Raw genomic sequence first — 24,790 nt, 5'->3', positions numbered from 1 at the left:
GAGAGAGAGAGAGAGAGAGAGAGAGAGAGAGAGAGACTTTTATTTTATTCATATTCAATATTAATTGTTGACAATGTTTTGTCGTGCCAATAAAGCTCAATTTAATTGAAGAGAGAGGGAGAGAGAGAGAGAGAGAGAGAGAGAGAGAGAGAGAGAGAGAGAGAGAGAGAGAGATAGACTGAGAGAGAGAGAGAGAGAGAGAGAGAGAGAGTGTGAGTGTGTGAGTGTGAGAGAGAGAGAGTGTGTGTCTGTGTGAGAGAGAGAGAGAGAGAGAGAGAGAGAGAGAGCTGCACTGCACACACAGTGCTCTGTGTTTCTCTCACATACCCGCTCTCAGTCTCATATTATCTCCACAGTGAACGGGCTGACGGGTGAAGTAGTGCATTAACTGGTGTCCATACTGATGGGAGTCCCCCTGTAATAGAGGCTGCTGGACCATTCTAACAGGACGGGGCGCAGTGGAGCGCACTGGATACTATGCATGTCCTCCTCCGCGGACTGGTTACTATTAGCGACAAGTAGCGACAGCTGTGTTGCCATTGGGATTATAATTGGGAGGCTTCTTCACCAAGTCCTATAGGATTTAATGTGCGTACTTTGGGAACTATAAACATGGTAAGAAATGTATCTTTTTCTATTTGTTGTGTTGTGTCTTTTTGAGCGCATTATATTGCGCTGCAAACGGTTCACGACACGTTTGTCTTCGGCGCCCCAGTGCTAAAATGTTTGATATTGTTGCCGCGTAAAAGAGTCATGTTTAGTGATTGCGCAGTTCTTTCGGACCCCCTGTATACCTCATCCCAAATACTAAAAAAGGTATACAGGGGGGTTCCGAAAGGGACAGGTGGTGATTGTACAGAAGCTGGACGGACACCATCTCGTAGTGTATTCACTGTATAATATCAGGAGGTCCCAGCTGCAGGGTCGTGATCTTAATAATCAGCCTGTTTGAGTTTCTGTAACCTGCTAGTGTTTCATTACCCATGGTCCCAACTGTTTCTGTGTCTGTCTGCCTGCATGCCTGTCTGTCTGTCTGTGTGCAATAATCTCCTGTGGAGTTTTAAAGCACAGGCAGTGCATCATCAGTGTGGTTCACTTTGGATTAAGGATGATGATGATGATGATGATATCCCATTAATGCCACATGCCAGTAAACTACAGCTGCTGCTGGTTGGTCCACATCAACACAAGGACAGTTGTCATCACGTAGCCTACAGTATGATTGAAGAATAAGAATATCTCTTTTTCCAATCTCATAAACCACAGAATAAGAAATCCCTAATAAGAATATCTATTTTTTTCATCTCATACACCACCGTATAATTGAAGAATAAGAAATCCTTAATAAGAATATCTCTTTTTCCCATCTCATACACCACCGTGACAAAAGCTATCAGCCTTTAACTGTTTGCTGAGCCTTGACTTCTCATTTAGGCTACTACCTGTGACATGTCTTGTTTAATGCCATTATCAATTTACTATCTTCTTCTATATAATTGACATGCTGCAACTTGCCAGGTGGTAGCTGTTGCAATAGCGAATCAACTTGTATTTCGATTTAAAGCTTTGACAGAAAGCCTTTTTTGTATCAATGGTCCTACAGCCTATTGAAGCTATTTTCCAGGAGTTCCCCTGTCCTGTTCCACACCACACACTGTACTGTGGCATAATGTGTTTGGACAACAAGGTTACAGATGATGAGAGAACACTAGAGTGCAATTTTCTTGCCTCCACACACAGTCAGTGGCTATAATAATACGACCTGTTTGTGACACCTGATTATTTGCTTTGTTCTGAGAGTCACTGGATATCTTATAGTCAGGACTTCATGTCAGGTAATGTATTCAAATGTTGTTATTATCTCCGCCAGGCCGGAATGGCCGGGAGGCGTGGATAGTTTATTTGTTTTGTTTTCGCCCTAGTCTGTCTGTCTGTGTGTGTGTGTGAGTCTGTGAACAGCTAATCTTTAAACAAGACAGAGCTAAAAGCAACTTCACTTCCACCCATAGGGGGCACCACAAATCTTACAAATGTCAGTTTGTTGCCAATGAGCACACATGGTAACACCATACACACGTATCATGAACTTAACATCCAATCATACCCTAATTGGAGTTATGTGTCCTCTGTAGAGGTCACCTCCAAAACCGCTTTCACTTCTGTCCATATGGGCATTGGGGAGCCATAAATGCAAACAGTTGCACCATCTGTTGTACAAACTCGTATTATCCCCCACAGCTTCCTCGTGTCCTGACTGCTGGGTAGGCGAACAGGCCCGGCAGAGATCTGTGCTCAGAGGAGCACACCTTTATAGTATCCTAATGTAATCTAATAGTTCATCTATAGTATTTGGGATATAGTCATTATATGCATCTAATGTGTGTTGTGGACATACAGTAATTGTTGAACATACAAGTTCCATGTTGTCTTACGTGTGTTCTTCATCTATTTGATTTGACAGTGATGAGCCAATGAACCAAAACAATCACTTTTGTAGTTAATCGCCTTACAAGATAGAACATTGTTTAGTACTTTTTTAGTCTGAGAGATGCATTGAAGCTTTGCAACCTTGGCGTTGTCTACTTTTAACTATTATTCAGCTATTAAATAGAAGTCCATGGACATAATTGTTTTGCATGTATGTTATTGTATGCATGTAACATCTTAGTTTACATAAAGAAACAAGATATTTTACTACTTCAGTGGCTGATAACTGCTGGTATAGAGGGGAATTATGTGTAAACCATGTACTTGTTTTGTAAACACAAGGTAAAGTGACATACTACTGTATGCCTTTTAAAGATAATCTAGAGAGAGCCATGTATTATTACAAAAAAAAATCATAACTTCACAGATTTGAATCGCGGTTGAATTGCCTGAGGAATATTGAAGTGGAACTCAACAATGACAAACTAAACGTGCCGAGTTGAACCATTATGCATCGTCACATTGTTTAAGACCATGCTTTTAAGCCATTGATTAACCTGGCACTTTACACTGCTTTGTGCCAAGGGGGATCTAGATACTGATTGATACCAGGCCTTTAAAGCTTGAGGACCCCGTCGTGAAAAGGTGTTTACCATTTTTATGGCCGGGAAGGGAGGACAGGGGAGCTCAAGGCGTCTCCTGCTCAAGTATTAATAAGGTGAACTAAAGTGGATATAAAATACGCTGATAACTGAACTGAACCAGAAGGCATGAATTAGGCAGAAGTGGAATTAATGTCCAGGAATAATTGAGTGGCTCTTCCATGCCTAAAGATGGTTACGGGAAGCCTGGAGGGCACGGGTGGTGCACACAGGTTGGGACAGAAAATGAGACTAATCAGCCCAGCGGGTGTTCTAGTCTCTGCTAGATGTTCTGTAGATACTCATCGTAGGTGCTGCGGCTTGTTAAGCATCTGAATGACTTTTCTTGAAATCCCACCTTAATTCCGTAACTTAAGTTTTGATATTGAATTAATGCTTAGCAAGCAGTACACGATTTTTTTTAGGTGCCGACCACGTGCATTGTGATCGCTGTGGTGGCTAAGTAGTTTACATTTTGTTCATTCATCACCTCTTCATTATATGAAGTCACACCACCAGGGAGATGAGTGTGATAAAACCCTAATTAAACCGGATCGCGACACTCCCACGGGTGCTTAATGATCCCGTCTTTGTCTGTTGTTGCATCAACACCTGTGCACAGGGGACACTGCTGCATGCAGAGATTGTTGATCTGAATACTCTTGGGGGGGAAACAAACAACAAAAGTACTACGATGTTGTCTGCAATTCTCAGTCAAAACTGTAGACCTTTGCCTGCTGTGTGTGGATTCTACAAGTCTGGAAAGTGCTGTTGCTCGAGTGTGACTTCCCTAGTGTGTCCATGTTGTCAGTAGTCTAGCATCAGTCAAGTATTTTTCTTTTTGTTGGCTTGTCGCAGCACCACACAGAAATTCATTTCTGATTCTGATCTTCCAATTACAGTGAACCAGTGGTCATTCCTAACATTGTTGTGACAGCAAGAATATCCTTCTTTTTGAAAAAGGTGTTGAATGTTTGAATATTTATGCCAAATATTTCTATCGATACGATATACAATGTTACCGTTCAAATTTCACATTTGATATTTTAAGTGTCGCAACAGCATAATAACATGTCAATAACATTGCAGAAATAGCCGATCTACAAGTTCACAACACGATGCGCTTGTAGATCGGCTATTTCTGCTATTTTGTAAAATGTTTAAAAAATATATGGAAATCTCAAATAATTGCAATTAGGCGATTATGTAATACTTGGGACTGTCGAGTGGTAACATAGAGGGCATGTCCTGACTCCTTGCAGAGTTGTTTAAACGTTGCGATGGTTTCCTCTCAGTTACATCAGTGGTGCCAGAAACATCTGTATTTTTGGTTGAAGTAGGACAAGCCACGAGGACACAGACACAACATTTCTAAAGGTTATTATTGCACAACAGGCGTGTTCTGGATGTTAAAGTCCCCTGTCTTCTTGGACTCATGAACTCACGTTCAAGTTTCCAAATGGGCGGATGGATCTGATATACAAGATATGTCGTTGCGTCTCGCATCACACATTCTAACTAAGTGTTTCACTATCATAACTTATCATCCTGCAAAACGTGACTCTGTTTTCATATGCACAATGGATACCCCAGGGAAACCATTCCAATATTATTTGATAAGACACTCGTGGGTAGCGATGCCTGAAATAATTTCGGTACGCCTGGGATGGTGGGAGGAAGACTCAACGGCAGCACTGGGGGAGCTCTCTTCTCTGCTCTTGCCTCTCCTCTCTCCAGCAGCCCCCCTGGTGTTTCAATTTCCACCGACGTTCTCCCACAGATTAGGGGGTGGCTGCTGTGCTGTGTGATGCAACCTATCCTGGCCTTGCACTCACCCCCACAAGTGTGGTGGGGGCACGTACTGCACAAAGTACTCAATTCCTCTACCTGACTAAGTATACATACTCCTGGTCAAATATGACTCAGTACTGGAGTACTTGCTTAAAAAAAGAAACACTAAAGTATCCAAAAGAACATTTGTTTTTAAATACTTATAAGTAGTTTCATAACGTACAAATGACAAAGTACAGTTTATTTTTTATATCAATGCATAACTGTATTGAAATTTAAATATTTTCCAGAACAAAAAAAAAACAATTTCAATAGTGAAAATAGCTAAATTATATTATACATACTCAAGTCAAGTACAGATGCTCAAAAAGTGTCGGACGACTTACTTCACCCATTTTCAACCTATCTTCATATAATTGGTCCTCACTAATGATCATGATGATTTTTTCTACTGGGTCTGTGTCTCAGAGCAGGACTGTGGACACTTCAGAAACCCGCCTACCAGTGACATCATCAATGGGGAATCCAAGCTAAGAAACCGCAGGCTTTCTATTCCTGGAAAGTTAGCATGCTATAATGGAAGCAAATGTTCTCATGTTAATAACACATCTAAATAAAGAAATTTGAAACTTGTTTGAAAAATAAAACCTGGCTATCGATTCCCGGTCTAAAGACTAGGTCTAACTCAAGTAAATGTACTCTGTTACTGCCCACCACTGCGTTCTGCACAGTGTGAGAGTGCCATTAACAGATCAGTATCTCAGCATCAGATTCTCAGAGATAGTAAAAGTCTCCGCTCGCATCTACACCACCTGTGGTGGTATCAAACGTGGAACATGGGGATCATTAGTGCTGCATCAGTGGGAGGGGCAGCATGCAGTGCAAATGGCAGAGCGGATGAGATGGGGGCGGCTAGGGTTCACTTTCAGATGTCTTTAACGTTTTTTTTAAATTCAAACCAAGGAAGGACCCCTTAGCTGAGCAGGGCTGGGAATTGATTGGGTATAGCCGACCGATATCGTTCTGACCCATATATCATTATAACTTCACTTACATAGCATAATTATTTCCTGTCCTCCTGATACTTTGGATGATAATCTTACCATGGTTTTATCAGCCATAGCTTCCAAAACTGAAAGTGCTGTCTCAAAACATGGCTTTATTTCATAAGCTTGTGGATTGGAGTACACTACTGTGGTGGTTCTCAAAGTGGGGTCCTTGAGGGGGTTCCAGGGGGTCTCCAGCTAAATGATGGATAGTAAGGAAGCAAATGGACCCTTATGGGTCTGTAACTCTGAGAGTGTACAAATGGAACTGTACACTCTCAGAGTTAAATTAACATAGATTTTACAATATAAATTGGGGTCCCAGAGATAGACATGCCATTAAATGGGGGTCTGTAGCCTAATGCATATCAAACTGGGGGTCCTTGAAATTAAAATGGTTGAGAATCACTGATGGAGCCGTAAACATCTTCTCTTATGGGGGTCCCTGGTATATATCTTTTCAAATGGGGGTCCGCGGGCTAATAAGTGTCAATTTGGGGGTCCTTGACAAGAAAGAATTTGAGAACCACTGCACTACTGTATGCAGAGTGAGGACTGCATGGTCCTATCCTATCATGCTGGTACTTTTACTTTGAATTTCTTGCATAGACTGACCTATCAGCATGTTGACACGCTTTGGCTGCATGCTCTAATAACTGCTTTATTATTTTCATGTCAATTTGGACAGTGTGGGCCATGCTGCTATTTAAACGTCTGATTTGTGTTCCCAGTCCGTCCCTGTGCAAACATAATTAACACGAGGCGTTCTCTCGGCGTCCTTTATCGTAGCCATACAAGGTTTTCACCCGACAGCGACGTTATCACTATAGCCCAATGTAGAAGGTCGAAGGGAAGCAATTCTCCTTCTACTTTAACCCATTAAGACCTGAGGCCGATTACAAATCATTAGTTCTCAAACGTTTTCGTGCCAAGGAACCCCCAAAATGATGTATTTGGCTGCGTGGTCCCCCCATCTGAAAATGTTTTGTGGCAGGAACCCCCAGAAGAGCAGATTTGTTATTCCAAAATTCTTTCAAGATTTACAAAAATGTTCAAAAATAGCAGATGTACAAGCTCGCGGCGTGGCATGGAGCGACGCGTGGTGAGCTTGTATATCTGCTATTTTTGAGAATGACTGTTCTAAATCCTAAACGTTTTTAGAAAAACATATGTTGCTATGTAGTATACAGTAGCTCATAAACAAAAACAAGGGTCTCGCACACTGAAGGATGAAAACTGAGGCTCTCTTTAGAAGAAGATCCCCTTCTTTTTTGTTCATGAACTTTCATGCTGGCCTCTCGCTCCTGTTTTCAGCCCTTATTGTAACTTAAGCCTTCAGTTTAGAACGCAAACTTCCCTACCTCCTTCGCTATATTATAACAAAGATCTAAAATGACACAGATGCCTTCCCGGTTTTAATGGGTTAACGCTGAAGAAATGTTTTCAATTGACATTTTTAAGATGTACAAGGCCATTTATGTGGAAGAGGGCATTCCAGCCAGTTAGCCAGATAACTGATAATTAATTTAGCTAACAGTCTGAAAGAGCCTTTTCTATATTGCACAGGGAAGTTATTCGACTCTGTGTCGTTTGCCTTGCTCCCCCCACCCAGTCCATCTCTCTTTTATCTAGTTGTGAATGATCAAGACATCTTGGGCTGAGACTGGAGTGTTCGTTATGAATAATTGAATACAATGAACACAATAACTATACACAGGAGGGAGGTCCTCCACGCCACCCCACGTCCTCGACATGCAATGTCTTTCTTTGGAATTTGAGAAAGAGAGCAAAACATAAACAAAGCTATATAATCTCCAAGGCTAAAAACACAACTGAGTAAAGTATTGATTCCCTCTTAAGAAACAGACCTTGAGCCATATGGTGTTATGGGAAAACAAGTCAGTGTTAATGTGCCTTAAGGAGGCGGGAGTAGAAGCATTGGAACACACAGAGGTGCTTTTAAAGAGCCAAAGCCAATGAGGCAAGCAAAGTCTTACTGTCAGTCAGAATGGAGAAGTATAGAGTACCTAAGTCCTTATTCTATCTGTAGTGAGTTTAGCAGTGCAATGGAGAGAATGTGTGTAAAAGACAGGAATTTGAAACATAATACTTTATAGGCTATGTTGACCAATATCATGATAGTTGTATTTACTTTTCGAGTGTGGAAATGACGGCGTACGTAGTCTACAGTGCCTGCTGGGAGTCATTGGTTTAGAATATACTTTGTGATTAAAATAACATACTGAGTAGTATCATCTTAATATAAACTTTTAACTTCACTGGGGAGTGAGAAGGAGATGTCTTCAGTCAATTAAACGTGAAAGAAATCCCAGCTTTCCACGGCACCATTCGTAAAAGATGAGGCAGTGCAGTTTTGGTACAGTATTTTCTGCCTGGGAGTTCATACCTGGAGTCCAGCACTTTAATCAATTCCAGCAATTTAATCAGTCTTTCTCCCCTGTTGCTCAGGACAATCCCGTCTTTCGCTATAAAGTAAGAAACTGCACTCGTTACATCTTCTTGCTCCTTTTTGATCCCTTTCTTTATGGTGCCATGGCCATAAAAGACAACACAATTGATTGTTGTTTTGGTACAGCCCTGCTGGTGCACACTGGACAAAACGTTGAGGTCAACTAACGTTAACTTGATCAGCATTTCCATGCTCTGTGTGGTTGTTTAAACGGTACAGTACATCTTGGTTGGCACCGTCACCGACCAATTGCATATTTTGCAGACTATCTTTAAGGTATAGTTTTTCCTATCGATTAGTCACCCCATGGAGATTTGAATCCATGGATATTTTTTTACCTACCGAAACCTCTGCCGGTCAGCAAAATATTGGCTTGCGACAAAAACTAAAAACTATCCATGGGGTGAATTTTGGGGGTGAACCATCCTTTTAATGTGCTGCATCACTTTTGAGATATCCAAACCACTGCCATCTAATTGATGTTGTGTACTGCAACGTCTTTTTCATTTTTTTTATCAATCATTGGGAAATGATTCATTTCCTCACCTTTGGAGGATACAGCGTTGCAAATTCACTTTTTCACAAATTCACTTGTCACCCTTGTTTCATACCCATCCGTTCCACAATTTTATTTCTTTCAATCTTTCTTTCTTTCAATTACTTTTGCAGCACTTCAGTCGCCACTTGGAAGCTCAATGTCAAGTTTTGCTGAGTTACTTCCTTGGCCCGCTGGCAGCGTACACAAGAAATGTGCCACTGATTGCTCCAGTGGTTTATGAGATTAGCCCCGGAAACACACATCAGACCCTCTTCTAGATGGCTCGGGTCCCTAGTGGCACAACATGTATCCAGATGGGGGTCCCCAGCCAAATATATATTAATTTGGGGTCCTTGGAGTGAAAAATGTTTGAGAACCACAGAGAATACCGTATGTGCCAATCAATCAATCAACTACAATCATCATCATCATTGATCGTTAAAGCCCAGCCTGTGTCAGTATTTGGTAAATAAAGATGAACTGGCAGATAGTGCAGTCATTTATCATTGGCATATATATCCCAACTCCCCAGGTGACAGGGTTTTAGCTGTCTCGGCTTTGTGGGCAGAGTTTTGGCAATAGTGTGTGGAAAAGGCTTTGAAGCGGAGAATAATGAAAGGCCTTTAAGGGAATTAATCACATCTGTTGAAGATCACATTGCCTTTTTACACGCTCTGAAAGTTACGAGCTACAGTACAGTCAAGCACACGGAATGCCGGCGTGCGCGTACTGTGCACGCACGCGCATGCACTTCCTTACACGTACGTGCTTGCATACAAGTGCACTGACACACACACACACACACACACACACACACACACACACACACACACACACACACACACACACACTAGAGCCTTCATTAGCTCTTCAGTTGTCTGTATAACGAGGCATGTGGGTTCAAAGAGTCATTGAGCCATCTAACAGCACAGTAGCGGCAGAGTATTGTATCTGTCTGTGTGTGAAGGCTGCATTGAAGATATCGGCGCTAGTGTCCTGTGGAAACCTCGTATATCCAATTTAACCGTTGCTTTCCAGGAAATGGGGGGGGGGGACGACGACGACAAGAACCTGTGTTCCAATGGATCCACTGTAGTTATGATTATTTAGTCACAAGCTCTTGTTAATACTTTTCATTGGTTCAATATGTATAAGAAGTTAGAACCATAGGCAGACTTAAACAACTTCAAAAAGAGCCGATCTACAACGTGTTGTGAGCTTGTAGAGCGGCTATGTTTGATACTTTTGTGTGACACTGTAACATGACGGAAGTAGGGCATTCATTTATGAAAATATGAAATATGGAGATACGTGGTTTCTGCCCGACAGCAACAATATGCATCTGAAGTTAATGGGATGAAGGGTCACTTCTGAGCTACTGGACTTGTCTAGCTCGTAGGCAGCGTCCTTCATGTGGCTTCCCTGCAGCTTTTTGAAGAATTGCTGTGTGCCATGGCTTCAAATGGAGCACTAGCTGCTCACCAGGGTTTTGCCAGTGTGTGTGTGAAAAAAAAAACATCCTTTTCAACACAAATGGCACCTCTGGCTTTTATGCCACCATTCTCCATTGATGCTTTTCATGCATTCACAGTTCACACACTGGTGCTCCAGACTAGCATGTGACACTGGTTTTCACAGTGATGCCACTGTTTGTCAGCTAGTGGTAGTCATATACTGTATAGGGATGTCACCATCATGAAATATTACTTGACGATTAATTCATTGTCTATTGCAGAACACATATAATAAGAGAAATATAATAATAATAATAATTGTATAACCCCAATTGTATAAGTTATATTGTGTTAACATACTCTACCACGCTTGGACAAAATTAAAATGTATTCATTAAAAAAGTGCCGCTTTAATAAGGTGTTTACAAAACAATATATCTATTTTATACTCATTTCCCTCTATACTATCAGACACTGCAATAGTGTGGTGGTGTTTACCTGCAGAAACACACTGCCTGCTCGCTGTATTTTGGTGTTTTCACTGTTCATTTTCATATTTTGAAAAACGTCCCGTACCAAAACAAACAGTAAAAACACAAATACAATGAGAGGGCAGTGTTTTTATGCAGGTAAAAACACCACCACACTACTCCAGTGGCTGACTGCTGGTAATGATTGGGCAAAATGTTTTGTATTTATTGTTTTGTCATGTAAACACAGGGCAAAGTTACATAATGTGCCATTCATAAAAAATTTAATAAGACAAACAAACAATGAAAGTCAAGTAGCAGTAGTTCCACCAGTTATTTAGTTTTTGTGGCACTGGATTGATTGATTGATTGATTGATTACTTTGTCAGAAATGTAAACGGCACATGGTACAGTAAGATATTAAGGCTAAAAGGATAACACAAAAGTCCTGGGGACCACCAGTGTGGTTCTATGTATTCAATTCATCAACAGACAGATTTATAGTCACAAATGCCACCAAATTGGTGGCAGTATGGAACCCTGCCACATTAAGTCACAGACATGAGTGGACGTCTGAGTGGGCGCCACCAAATGATAGTGCAAACCTGGTGGGCACGCAGGCAACCTTTCCAGAGTGGGGATCAGGTTGATGGGGAATAATTTAGCAACACATTTTAAGTCGTTATGCTTTGAGGAGATGTTAAAGGTTGTTTGTGCATGAGGGGGGAAGTGACAAGAGCTCTTGAAGGCTTCTCCAGTGTATTAAAGAACCCATTTATAAAATGCCATATGCTGTACTGTGGGTATTACTCACATCCCAAGGTTGTTGTTTTTTTAATCTTAAATCCTCAGCTCTTCTGAAAAGAAGTGAAGCCTATTTTATTTTCACAGCGGCTAGGGGTGGGAATAATGTGTCAATATGGTTAATAGTAAGATAAAAAAGATCAAGTACCTAGGTCTTCATAGCTATACATGTCAACACTACGTTGTGTATTGGTACATACAGGGTTCGACAGAAGAAAACAAATCTGCACATTTTTCTATTTTTGAATGCATTTACTTTTTTACATTTTACATTTGAAAAAAGGTTGACAAATTAGGAAACATTTCCAACATAGGGATGGATGCCAGGGTTACTGTGGTTAGTTGAATTGTTCTAAATGGGAGATTATCAAACATTAACATAGTCTCTGTCTGGGTGGAAACCTCATGTCCAAAACTGTTACTTTTCAGGATTCAAATCCCAAAATAGCAAAAGTAGCAGATCTACAAGCTTGAAACGTTTCGAGCTTGTAGATCTGCTTTTGTGTGACGCTGTAGTATGATCAAGTAAGGCCGTTAATTTACAAATAAAAACACAAAAAGTTATATCAAACATATCAGTCTAAATTTCCCAAAAGGAAATGCATGTATATAATTCAGTCTGACCAGAAGCAGGGACAAAACATGTCTCCACCATAAACAAAATTAATGACCAGAGGGGTGATATCAAAAGCAGAGGCATAGATTTACCCCCACATCCCCCTCAGCAGATCCAACCCTGTATATCGTCTGTGTCGGGCAGAAACCTCATACTGTATCTCCATATTTCAACTTTTTGTGTTTTCTTGTCAATTAATGCCTACTTCAACAAAAGTGTCACACAGAAAGTAGCAAAAAAACAGCCAATCTACAAGCTCGCAACACGTCGCATCACAACACGTTGTGAGCGTCTAGATTAAGAAGTGAAAGTGGTTTAGTGTGTCTGTGGGTTTTTATGAATATTGAACCAACGAAAAGTATTAACAAGAGCTTGTGACTAAATAATGACTATATTATGATCCACTAGAGATCCACTAGAGATCCACTCGGGAACGATGCAAATAGGGAATGCATGGCCCACCCTGTCATGCAATACCCGTTATACCCGTTGTCAGAGTAGGTTGTAACTGTCTGTCTGTCTGTCCCTTTTGTGCCCGTATAGAAAAGTCCTTGCAATGGTAAACGTCTGTGGAGAATGTCTGAAGAGTGCAAACTGACTGTGAAAAGTGGATTGACTGACTAACTAATCAAATGGCAGGTATGGGGAATCCGACAGGTGTGGGGAATTTGCCAAATCAAGCTTAGGCTGTGTTTGCCCAGACCCATAGAGAGCCAGAGTACCGTCACGCTTTGATCTCGCCGCAAAGCGCGCTGCTATGGGCTGTAGTTCCAAACATTGGAACTTCCTCATTGAGATAGACAGAGCATTTCCGCATTCCATTCTTAAAGTGGGAGTCAATGCTAGTGTCGCCACTCTCATACTAAAGCACGCTGGGTTTGCCGTGGCAATCAATTAGCTCATTACGGCCAGAGCCCTTTCTGGCGGTTCTGGACAACCGCCTATCCGACCAACTCGACGCTGGCCACCGCACTCCCTCGGGTCGGCGGCGACGCGTGTGTGTGTGTCGGTCGGTCGGACGGTTTTAGAGATACGTGGGTTACAGACGTACGTACATACATGCGTACAGAGATTCCCTGCTTTAAGATTGGCAGGGTCTTCTTTCCATTTCCTGAAAAGTAAAGGATTTTGGACATGCAAGGTTTCCACCTGACAGCGACGATACAATATATCAAACATACAAACATCAGTTGGATACAGCCACTTAAAACAGAGTAGTAACCAAGTAAAACGTGGGTGAATATTACATAAAAGGAATCCAATGCAATGAAAGCAAAATGCAATGAAAGAAGTGAGAGATCAGCAGCACCACGAGTCGTTAAAAAGGAACAAATTGTATTTTGCACTGAAGCAGATCCATCAGACAGCTCAGGATTTCCCAGGGTTTTATTGTTTGTTTATCCCGCAGTGGAATCCCCATGTGGAACAGATGCAGCTTTTTAGCAAATCATAAGTAATAATGATCACAGAAGTCGGAATACGTCTCATCTCAGATTGCATCTTGTAAATGTTATATGGCATTACAAGGCTGCCAGATATCGATTTTTCATATAGATTGAATTCATGCCCTCGCCTTGGAAGACCTTTTTAGAACAATACGAAGTATTTCCATTGATTTACGTACCTCTGTGTGTGTCACAGGTTAGTAGTGACAGATGGCACTGCAATTGTCAGATGGCAGTGGCATACTACTGTATGCTGATACTACTCCTACTCCTCCCCCTTCTACTACTACTACTACTACTACTACTACTACTACTACTACTACTACTACTACCGGAGTAGAAGTAGCATAGCCTACTGTATGCTACTACTACTTCTAATCATACTCCCACATGTAGTAGTAGTAGGATGTGGCGTGCTGATACCTGTTGATACTTTTTTGCACCTTAATGCTGCTATTGTGGACCTACCAAAGTGTCACCACCTCACATCTTATGTCTAACCTCAGGTACATCTTTGATTTTTTCCTCTCCTTGACACGTTTCTCTTTACTGCTAGATTTGTCTCCATGTTCTCCATGCCTCCCCCCTTCTGTCTGAAAACAACAAATGTGTGTGTGCGCATTCAGTATATCATTCTAAGTTTAATAATTTTTTGGGGGCTTTTATGCCTTTTATAGATAGGACAGTAGACTAACAGGAAATTGGGAGAGAGATGGGGAGTGACACGCAGAAAAGGTTGTCGGGATCGGGATTCGAACCCGCGACGCGTTGTCAGGCTGGCATTGCAGCCCAGGGTGCCTGGACCGCCATGCTGCAGCCCAGGCTTAATTCTAAGTAATCTTAACACGTATTCAGGCTTGCCCGACATCCATACTGTGATTAGAAGGGGGGTGGGAGTCATCTACTTAAGAGGGGGAGGGGGGTTGGTCAACCACTTACGAGGGGGAGTGGGCATTGGTGGGGGGAGGGTACCCACTTAAGAGGCTTTCCACCTACAAGAAGTCAAAAAAGTTATTTTGTCTTGTGTCAGCTGCATGTATTTAAGCGTGTGTGTTTAAGTTGTCCCCCCTTTGTGCGAAGCCATATGCCGTGTGACACGGCATATGCCGTGTTCGATGCTAAACAGGCCAGGGTGCTGCCTGCGCCGAGCAAGCGACCACGGGCGGGCGGGTGGGAGGAAGGCCGGGCGACGTGGGCTGAGCCGAAGTGAGGGTTTTTTAGAGATTAGAGTGTTGGTCATGAGATGACTCAGGCGGAGGGATTAGAGAACCTCTGAGATCGGTGGGCTTTCTCCCAGTGAATTAGAGAAAATGAAAGGTTTTAGTAGACCACCGCCACCGGGGGGGCTCAGCTGACATTAGACGGCATGCAGGGCATGCATTATCTACTTATACTGCATGATTTTCTGGAATTCCTGTTTGTATTATATATTATGCTTTGCCTGGCTTGCTTTGATAGCAATTGATATTGTGATTTGCTGTGAATGTTATGGCATTCATGGAGATGCAGCGTTTCTGTCTTGTGAGATTGATTTCCGACAAAGCTAAATTATGTTGCGTTTTACGGTTAAGCATCGGGTCTTGGAAGCGTAGTAGACATGGTGATTATCTGTGGCACTGGTTGTCAACGTAGGGTCTCTGGCCCCCAAGGGTCCTTGTGGAGGGTTACAGGGGGACCTTGGCTGAATGGTTGATAGTTCAGAATAAAACGGACACGTTCAGGCCTGCAAATCTGAGAGTGGGCAAATGTAAACAAATGGACCCTTTATATGGGTTCATTTGGTTCCATTTCTACACTCTCAGAGTGAAATGAACACTGAGGATTTTCCTGTGTAGATTGGGGTCACAGAGATAAACTGTCAAGTCAAATTTATTGTATTTATGTAAAACACATTTAAAAACTACCAAAGTTGACCAAAGTGCTGTACAACATGATAAAACGGCTTATTATTATTTTTACTGATAGTAAACCACATCAAAAAGAGAGGTTTATAACGGCACAAGAGTATCATTTTATAAAATGGGGGTCTGTGGCCTAATGCATATTAAACTGGGGGTCCTTGAAAAAAAATAATAAGTTGAATGAGAATCGCTGATCTGTGGCAGAGATCATATGACTATTCCTCACTATACCACAGAGAAAAGGAGGCAATTGTATATTGACCCCCAGGAAACAAAATATCATCGCGTATTCTAGCATTTTGACATGAGTGAGTTGCATTGTAAAAAAGCACATACTGGTGTTTATCTGTAATCCCCAGTGGGCTCACTTAACCCATTAAGACCTGAGGCCGACGGTTTTCTGAAAAACGTATGTGTCTATATCGGTGGTTCTCAAACTTTTTCATGTCAAGGACCCCCAACATTATATGTATTTGGCCGTGGACCCCCTTCCAAAAACATTTTGTTCCAGGGACCCCCATAAGCAAAAATCGCTTTAAAATATATAGTATATTCAAAGATTTGCGTCAATTTTCACGTGTATATCTGCTATTTTTGAATAGCCAAAGTATAAAATAATGGTTAAAGTGGTTAACTACAGTATAGCTAAAATCTAAAATGACACAGACGCTTTCCCGGTTTTAATGGGTTAATATTCACAGACACCGCTGCCATCCAGGAGTGTACTGCTTTCAACACCCCCACGCTTATCTGTCAGTGTCCAACACCGTCAGGGCGCTTCGCCGTGTCCTACTGTACTTACTGTTAATGTGATTCACGCCGTTATGAAATGCGGGCCTTCGTGACAGAAGTGGGCTGTAAATTTAGTTGCATAATGGGGGGGGGGGGGGCAAATGAAACGCTGCTGCAGAATCATGGCTCACCGTTTGGGTGTCAAGTGTGCATTAAGTTGCTCACTACTATTATAGTCATACTCTTTTGAACAGATCCCACATGCTGCATATCATTTCTGTCGGGCAGAAACCCTCTTATCTCCATATTTTAACTTTTTGTGTTTTTTTTGGTAAGTTAACGCCCTACTTGATCACACTATCTACAGCGTCACACAAAAGCATCAAAAATGGCAGATCTACAAGCTTTGCGATGCGTTTTGAGCTTGTCGATCTGCTACTTTTGCTATTTTTGGAAAAAAAAAGTCTAACAGTTTTGGACATAATGAGGTTTCCACCCGACAGAGACGATATTGTTGCTGTCGGACAGAAACCTTCGGTGTCCAAAAGTATTTATTTTCAGGAAAGTGCAACTAAACATTTTCATTGGTTGCACCAGTGCACCTTACATTTAGCAAGTCTGTCTATGTGTGTGTGAGTGGGTGCACTTAAATTATAAGTTATATGAAAAGGTTAGATGCACCAGTGCAAGGAACTGAAAAGTTAGTCTGCTCTGCATTTAACCACTTTACTTAATTTAGCTTTCACTTCCAGAACTTTTCAAACCTATCGAAAATAACCGATCTACAAGCTCGTCACAAGCTTGTAGATCGCCTATTTTCTCTACTTTTGCGCGACACTCTTTCTTGTATGACGAAGTAGAGCATTCATTTACAAATCGTACATAAATGGTGCATTTGGTAAATTGTGCGTTTATATAGTGCCTCTATCCAAGGCGCTTTACAGTGTGCATTACATTCACCCATTCACACACACATTCACACACCGATGGCAGAGGCAACCATGCAAGGCACCAACCTGCTCATCGGGGGCAATTAGGGGTTCAGTGTCATGCTCAAGGACACTAACTCTGGGGAAGCCCGGGATCGATCCCAAGCGGCCGTTCTACCTCTTGAGCCACTGCTGCCCCACATACATATACCGTGCGTGCGTGCGTGCGTGCGTGCGTGCGTGCGTGCGTGCGTGCGTGCGTGCGTGCGTGCGTGCGTGCGTGCGTGCGTGCGTGCGTGCGTGCGTGCGTGCGTGCGTACATGCACGTATACAGTACATGTATACATGCATGCGTACGTATGTACATACGTATGTACTTGCATGCATGAATACATACATACATACATACATACCGTACATACAAAAGGAATAATCAATAATCAGAGAGTATGTGCATTATCAAGCACAGTGTGTCCATTGGAACTAGCTCTTAAGGTACTTGAAGGTACGGTGTGTGCAAGGTTCTTTCTCTTAACTTAAACGTCTACCAGTGTCCTTGGCATTGGGTAAAACTTCAGACTGCTGCTGCTGGTGCTCCCAGTCCCTGCCTGTTGCAGGAGAGAAGAGTAAGATGGTACTTAGCCATGCATGGAGCACTAGGCTACGGTACTCCCCAGGGGGGCATATATCCCAACAAGAGCCAAAGTATGTAGAGTGTCAGTGGGGCGGTCGTACGCCCAAGCCACATAAACTGCAGACGCTACAGCACAGTGACAAGCACACAAGGGTGGAGACTGGAGAGTGGTATTAACCCCTCATAAACGTCCAAAAAATTGTAGATGTACAAGCTTGCAGCGCGGCACAAAGTGACGTACGCACTGTGAGCTTGTATATCTGCTATTTTTGAATAGCCAACGCTAAAATCTGAAATGAATGCATTCCCGGTTTTAATGGGTTAAAGAGGAAAGTATACGCCCAACTCAGGATTTAACTGGTCGAATCAGATTCAGGATTTTTATGTAACTATTCGTTATATAAATATTAGGTCTTTATGACAAAATAGAAGGCTACAGTTGCAAGCGTTTCAACGCTGATTTAGACCACTTTACAGTCAATTGCAATAGAGCCATATGAATATTTTTTGAGCATTGAAAAGCGATAAATCCGTTAAGAGAACTACATGTGACGGCAGACAGATTATTTTAATTGACGACAAGCCATCAGTCAGCAGACTGTAGTGTGTACTATATGTATATACCTCTGACTACTGTAGCCAGCATGAGATCATTATCCACTCACCAACTGCTGCGGAGGTTCAAGGGGAGCGCACTTCCAAAGTGTGTACATTTCTTAAGTCACAAGAGCACGGTTTTCATACCATAAAAATGACATCTGGCCAAAAACTTTCGACTCGAAGATCGCTTCAATAGAAGATTGGATCGGATTTCCTCTAAAAACGTATTGGAAACTAGTAATGATTAGTCAACACAGGATTTATTTGTAAGTCTACAGATTAACTTAGAAATAAATGGAACTACTTCGAATGACTTTCAGGGGGGCAGGCAGGCGTAATGCAAATATAGCATACTGTAGGCCTATACTATGTTCTGTGTGTTGAGGAAGTGTTACCGTACTTAATTATTAAGTATAATATACTTAATATGTCCACATGATTCACTGATGGAGTTTCTGTTTAGATTGGCAGGTTTAGAGTGATTAAATGATTGGACCATGCGTCACTCAGCCAAAACCAGCTTCACTAGCAATGCCCTGCCAGCATGGACTCTGGCCTTTAATCAATTTCCTTAACCCTGCAAGACCCGGATATATTTCTACTTACAAAAAAAAATTGTCAACCTTTCAGATGGTGTTTTAGGAGTACTTTGGAGAGGAAAATATAATGTTTTTAAAAAAAAATAGTTTTCGTAAGGTTTTATTGAAATGTTGTAATATTACAACAGTGGGTCTAACGGGTAGCAGAATTTCCTATAGGCCATTTTACTCACTGTCAGAATAGCATGGCAAATGTCTATATACTTCACTAAAACAACTTAAGGGTTCATTTATATGGTTATGGTTTATCATTTGGCCTCAGAACAGTATACATTATGAATAATATTGGGCCTCAGAACAGTACATTATGAATAATAACATCAATAAGCCATGGTGCCAGGTATTTCACTCTCTGGCACTGTCAAGTTGTCAACTAGATGTAACGAGGTCATCAAAGACTGATATCTGTTGCGTGGCATCACATCAGCTACAGGGGCATATCGTGTGTTGGCTTCCCAGTACATTCGGCATCCATTCATTTGTACAAGGCCCATGTTCAGATGCATGCCCATCATTTGCTCTATTTCTTTTCCACTTGTGTTAACTGATGTTCCTGTTGTTTGAAGGCTGTACACATTTGTGTTTGTTGTCAGGGAGTCAATCATGTCTTCGGACACAAACCGGCGGAAGTACTGCAGTGGTGTGTGGAGTGAACTCACATCTTCAGTCAAAGGTGGACCAGAAAAGTCTGTATTAGGGCTGATGAAGGTCTTCTTCTGCCACTGATATCTTTCACTGGGTTTGGCGTGTTTGGCCGGTTGGGGGGGGGGCAGTGGGTCAGTGGGTTCACTGGGTTCACTGGGTGGATGGTTTTCTTTGGACTCCTCTCCACAGGCCTCTTCATCCGACTCTTCATCAGTTTCAGTAAAGTCGATGTCCACATCACTCTCTCCATTCATTACAATATCCAACACATCCCTTGCAGTGAAGCGAGGCTCTCTCCTTGCTTGTGGCATTCTGAAATGAAAATAAAGAAATACCATTAGTACATTAGTACTAGCACATCTCACTGCAGGTACATATTTCACAAGTCACACAATACTGTCTGGCCAACCTATTGTACTTTGCTTATCCTCACAAGTGGCATCAGTGATGATGGTACTTAGCACCATCAGTGATGAATGATGATGCTTAGCCTAACAAAGGGATTGGGGATGACTGTAAGTGGGCAATCCCAACACCCATCACATGAACAATGATGAGAGATTCTTAACTGGGCGACTCCCATATGAACAATTACCATACACTGATTGCTAACCACAAACATTACCAAAATGTTTTGCTAAAACATTATAGGCAATGACATGTTATAAGCTAATGATGCAGTATATTTGTCTTCGAGTACAATTGGTTACAATATACAAATTGGTATATATATATATATATATATATATATATATATATATATATATATATATATATATATATATACACACACACACACACACACACACACACACACACACACACACACACACACACACACACACACACACACACACACATACCAATTTGTATGTTTTAACCAATTGTACTCGAAGACAAATATACTGCTTTAGCTTATAAGTTATAACATTTCATTGCCTATAATGTTTTAGCAAAACATTTTGGTAATGTTTGTGGTTATTTGTGGTATATATATATATATAGTAATGCAATGTGGGGAAAATACACATAATTGTATAAATGTATTGTGAAAACTATAAGACTCCACTTAGCCAGGTGAACAGGTGGCATTGCTATTTGCTACCACTATGACCCAGAGTTGTAAAAAAACAACAAGTATAAAGCATGCTCTAATTTACATTTGGGGGATATCTTTCCCAATAATATCATATGTACATGTTCTAGACATTCTAATGATCACCAAAAAAATTATTGCAGACATTTTACTTACTTTTTTGTGAGAAATCCTGTCCAGTGAAAAAGAGATTGTTCTTCCTTCAAGGATTTTCAAGTTGTGACTTTTCCTGCCTCTGTGGGGGGTATTTATATGCAAATATCCCGGCCAATGACATTGCAAGACTAAACAATAGGATCCAATGATGATGTTTAGGTGAAAGAATAACAGGAAAACAAATGATTTATACCATGTTTTTGATAAAATACAAATGTTGTAATATTACAACTGCGGGTCTTGGAGGGTTAACCCATTCAATCACGCGTCTGTGTCATTTTTTTAATTTGAGCTATAACCATTATTTTATACTTTGGCTATTCGAAAATAGCCAAAGTATAGCGCGGCACTCGCACTATGAGCTTGTAGATCTGCTATTTTAGAAAAATCGTGAACATTTTAGCAAATCTTTGAATATATGTATTTATTTTTTCTTTTACTCAAATCTTTGCTTCTGGGGGTCCCTGGAACAAAATCTTTTGAGATGGGGGTCCGTGGCCAAATACATATAATTTTGGAGGTCCTTGACCTTGACAATTTGTAGAATCCCCAGAAGCAAAGATTTGAATTACAAATGTTCGCTTTAAAAAATATGTCTTCACGATTTAAAAAAAATTGCAGATCTGCAAGCTCATAGTGTGGCACTCGGTGCCGCGCTATGAGCTTGTATATCTGCTATTTTTTTAAAGCCCAAAGAAATCAGAAAAATGACAAAAAGATGCGTTCCCGGTCTTAACACATACAGTGCCAAGATCGCGTCCACACGTTCTTTCAAATCCATCGCTTGAGTGCCAGGATTCCTAAGAACGAGTTGACACGTTCTTTTGAATTTTCATTGTTTAATCTGTGATCGCACGGCTTTGTTTATTTCTCATCAACACTTTCGTTTTCCACTTACGTCACACTCACCCGGAGCCGGATGTAAAAAAAACATCCGGGTCACGCTGTTTTTCTCCGGTGATTTTCGGCCAGAATAAGGAAAAACACGGTTTTTCACACGGTATAAAAGACAAACGGACAGCTCAACTTCTATTTTCTTTGGTCCGGGTGACTAACAGTCATCGTCGTAGTGTATCACGTCGTTTTCAGGCTGATCAGCGGAACGGGAATTGTCGAAAACGTCACATCCTTTGAATGACCGGATATGACGTGGGCCTGTTTGGGAGGGGGTGAGCGAGGTGATCAATGTTTGGATGTGCTGCTCTCTACTGGTGGAACAATCGTAGGTGCTTGACAACACAATCAGAGAATGTATTTGAATGAAAAATTTCAAAACAAAAAAATTAAAAAACACGCAAATTGCTGGCACAGGGGTGAGTACATTATGAATAAACTCTGGCAGTCAATGTGTTAATGGGTTAATGAATTGGCTTGGTATCTGTTAACCGCTGTTGGTGGTGGTGGTCTGTTCAGGTAAACATAGAGCGTGGACCCAGATCAGCTGCCAGTGCCAGCTACCTGCCTCTGTGTTAAGCCTGAATTCCCTCTGCAGGGTGTTTTGAATGCTATCTCTAACCCAGCAGCCAGCCAGCCAGCCATGTGGAAGCCCCAGTCTGTTAGCCCCTTGCTAATCAGTCAGGGGTCAGTTTACCAACCCCTGATTAAGTGTAAATCTTGTGTAGACTGTAATACATGAAGCTGAATCTATTCTGGCACACCTAACCCTGACCACACAGACATGTTTCTGTTCTGTTATCTTCTCTCTCCATCTTTAAGGTGACTCTCTTGAGCTCAGTTGACCAAACAGTTGCAGGATCAGTCATTTCACAAACGCTCCATCTGTGTGTGCGTGTGCGTGTGCGTGTGCTTGTGCGTGCGCTATCTTGCGTGCCGCTAGAGTAAGCAGGTACAGTATCGGGTGCAGATGGTATCAGGTTACTGTGACAGGCAGGTTGGTGTCAGTGTAGAAACAACTTACACCGTAACACCTGGCCATTTTTCTTTATTTTTGTAACGAGTAAACCACTTTTAGTTTCATAAAAAAAACGTATCACAAACTTATTAACACATTTATTAATACAGCTGGCATTAAAATGCAATCTGTGTCTGGATAATCTCATCTGAATCGTGAACGATCCGATCTTGTCCTTTTGTTGTTGTTTACACCAGCGATTCTCAAACATTGTCTTTGTCATGGACTCCCAAATTAATATGCATTTTGCCGCGGACCCCCATCTGAAAATATTGTGTGCCAGGGACCCCCCAGAAGCAAAGATTTGAGTTCATTGTAGCAGCTGTGTATGCATGTAAATGCAGTGTGCTGCATTGGCGAGCGTGACTGTAACAAGACATGTCGGCTATAGTTAGTTAGTTTCTGGGGCATTTAACATTGGAATGACATGGCTGAATACAATCTTGTGTGATCAATTATAATTGTAATCAGGATCTAAGGACGTACACATGCTGATTAAACAAGTAGCCCTCATGTCTCATGTTAACAATCTGTTTTATGTCCCTTAGCTGTTACTGTTCTGGTAAACAGAGGCTCTTGATGGCTGATTTATCAAACCATGTGTTACTGTCATCTCCCACGTTTTATGACTGGAAATATCTACATGATTTACAATGCCTTGTTTTTTGTCGCTGTCGGGCAGAAACCTTGTATATCCAAAACTGTTACTTCAGTTAATGTAGCAAAAAAAATGCGTTCCATGGATCGAATGTCGAATGTAGTTATTATTTAGTCACTTTTTAAGCTCTTGTTAATACTGTTCATTGGTTCAGTATTTATACAAAGAGGCAACCACGTTGACTTAAATTTATATACAGTATGGCTGATATATAGCTCACAATGCGTGAGCTTGTAGGTGAGCTATTTTTGCTACTTTTGCGTGACACTGTAGTAGAACAAAGTAGGGCATTAATTTATGGGGAAAAAAACATACAAAGTTGAAAAATTTAGCTACAAGGCTTCCGCCCGACAGCAACGTTTTGTTCACTCGATCAGTCGGCTGACAGCGTTGTGCCATAAATCATCCCGTCAGCCGGACGGGGGAGGAGCCAAAACCCCAGAGGCAATTTACTTCCTGTTGTTAAATTGATGACTGTGCAGTTTTTCATTACCTGCAGTGAGGGGAGGAGTTTTGATGGGGAAAAAGTTCAGGTTCCTTAAGAAATTGATGTTTTCAAACACAAAATCTGCATCATGCATCATCACTTTGTTGCTGAGTTTGCTAAACAAAAGGCAACTTAATGGAAGAATGCAAGAAACGGAATAATTACTGTTGTATGTTAATACTCCATTGGATCAATGCCAACCGCCTAACTTCATTGCCAGTGTTAACATGTTAATCATGCATGCAGATAATAATAAAAACTATGAATAATGTATTTTATTGACATTAATCATGCATCTCTTTTGAGCTTTTGGTGAAGGCAGGGGAACATCTGTGCTGATGGAGAGCATGGCCCTACAGTATATAGGAACACATTGTTGAATACAGTATGTACAGTAGTTTTGTTGAGAAACATTTGTTAGAAGTTACAATGGAAAATCCAATTCATGTCAAGCTAACCACCAATGTCTATTGCTGAGCTGTGTTTCCCCTATGGATGAAGTTGTAACAGCGGTGTTGAATATTTATTTTTGGGGGAAAAAAGAAAGAAAGAAAAAAGTTTGTTGCTCAAAATGTATTTTGTGCTCAAACACTAAGGCTCATTAAGTGTATATACAGTACATTTGTGCACAGTAATGAGCAGGAGTAATATCTGTCTAATTTATATATGAATCGTTTCAAGATTTAGGAAAAATGCTTTTATTAGACAAATAGCCTGCGGAAGGTGTCTTTGAGATTGA

At 41.3% G+C, this 24,790-nt stretch overlaps 1 protein-coding gene across 1 annotated transcript in view; it reads left to right on the top strand.

Moving 5' to 3' along the window:
• Positions 1 to 492: 492 nt before the first annotated feature.
• Positions 493 to 24,790, top strand: part of LOC308099801 (protocadherin-15-like) — a gene marked incomplete at its 3' end in the record, with an annotated part of 359,052 nt that continues 334,754 nt past the window's right edge. The window contains exon 1 of the mRNA XM_080448598.1: positions 493 to 615. The remainder of the gene's footprint in view (positions 616 to 24,790) is intronic.

The sequence above is a fragment of the Gymnoscopelus braueri genome (genome assembly GCF_963280865.1).
Source record: "Gymnoscopelus braueri genome assembly, chromosome: 14".
In the NCBI taxonomy this organism is placed as follows: domain Eukaryota; kingdom Metazoa; phylum Chordata; class Actinopteri; order Myctophiformes; family Myctophidae; genus Gymnoscopelus; species Gymnoscopelus braueri.
The sequence above is the reverse complement of the archived record's forward strand: the minus strand, read 5'-3'. Positions and strand labels throughout refer to the sequence as shown.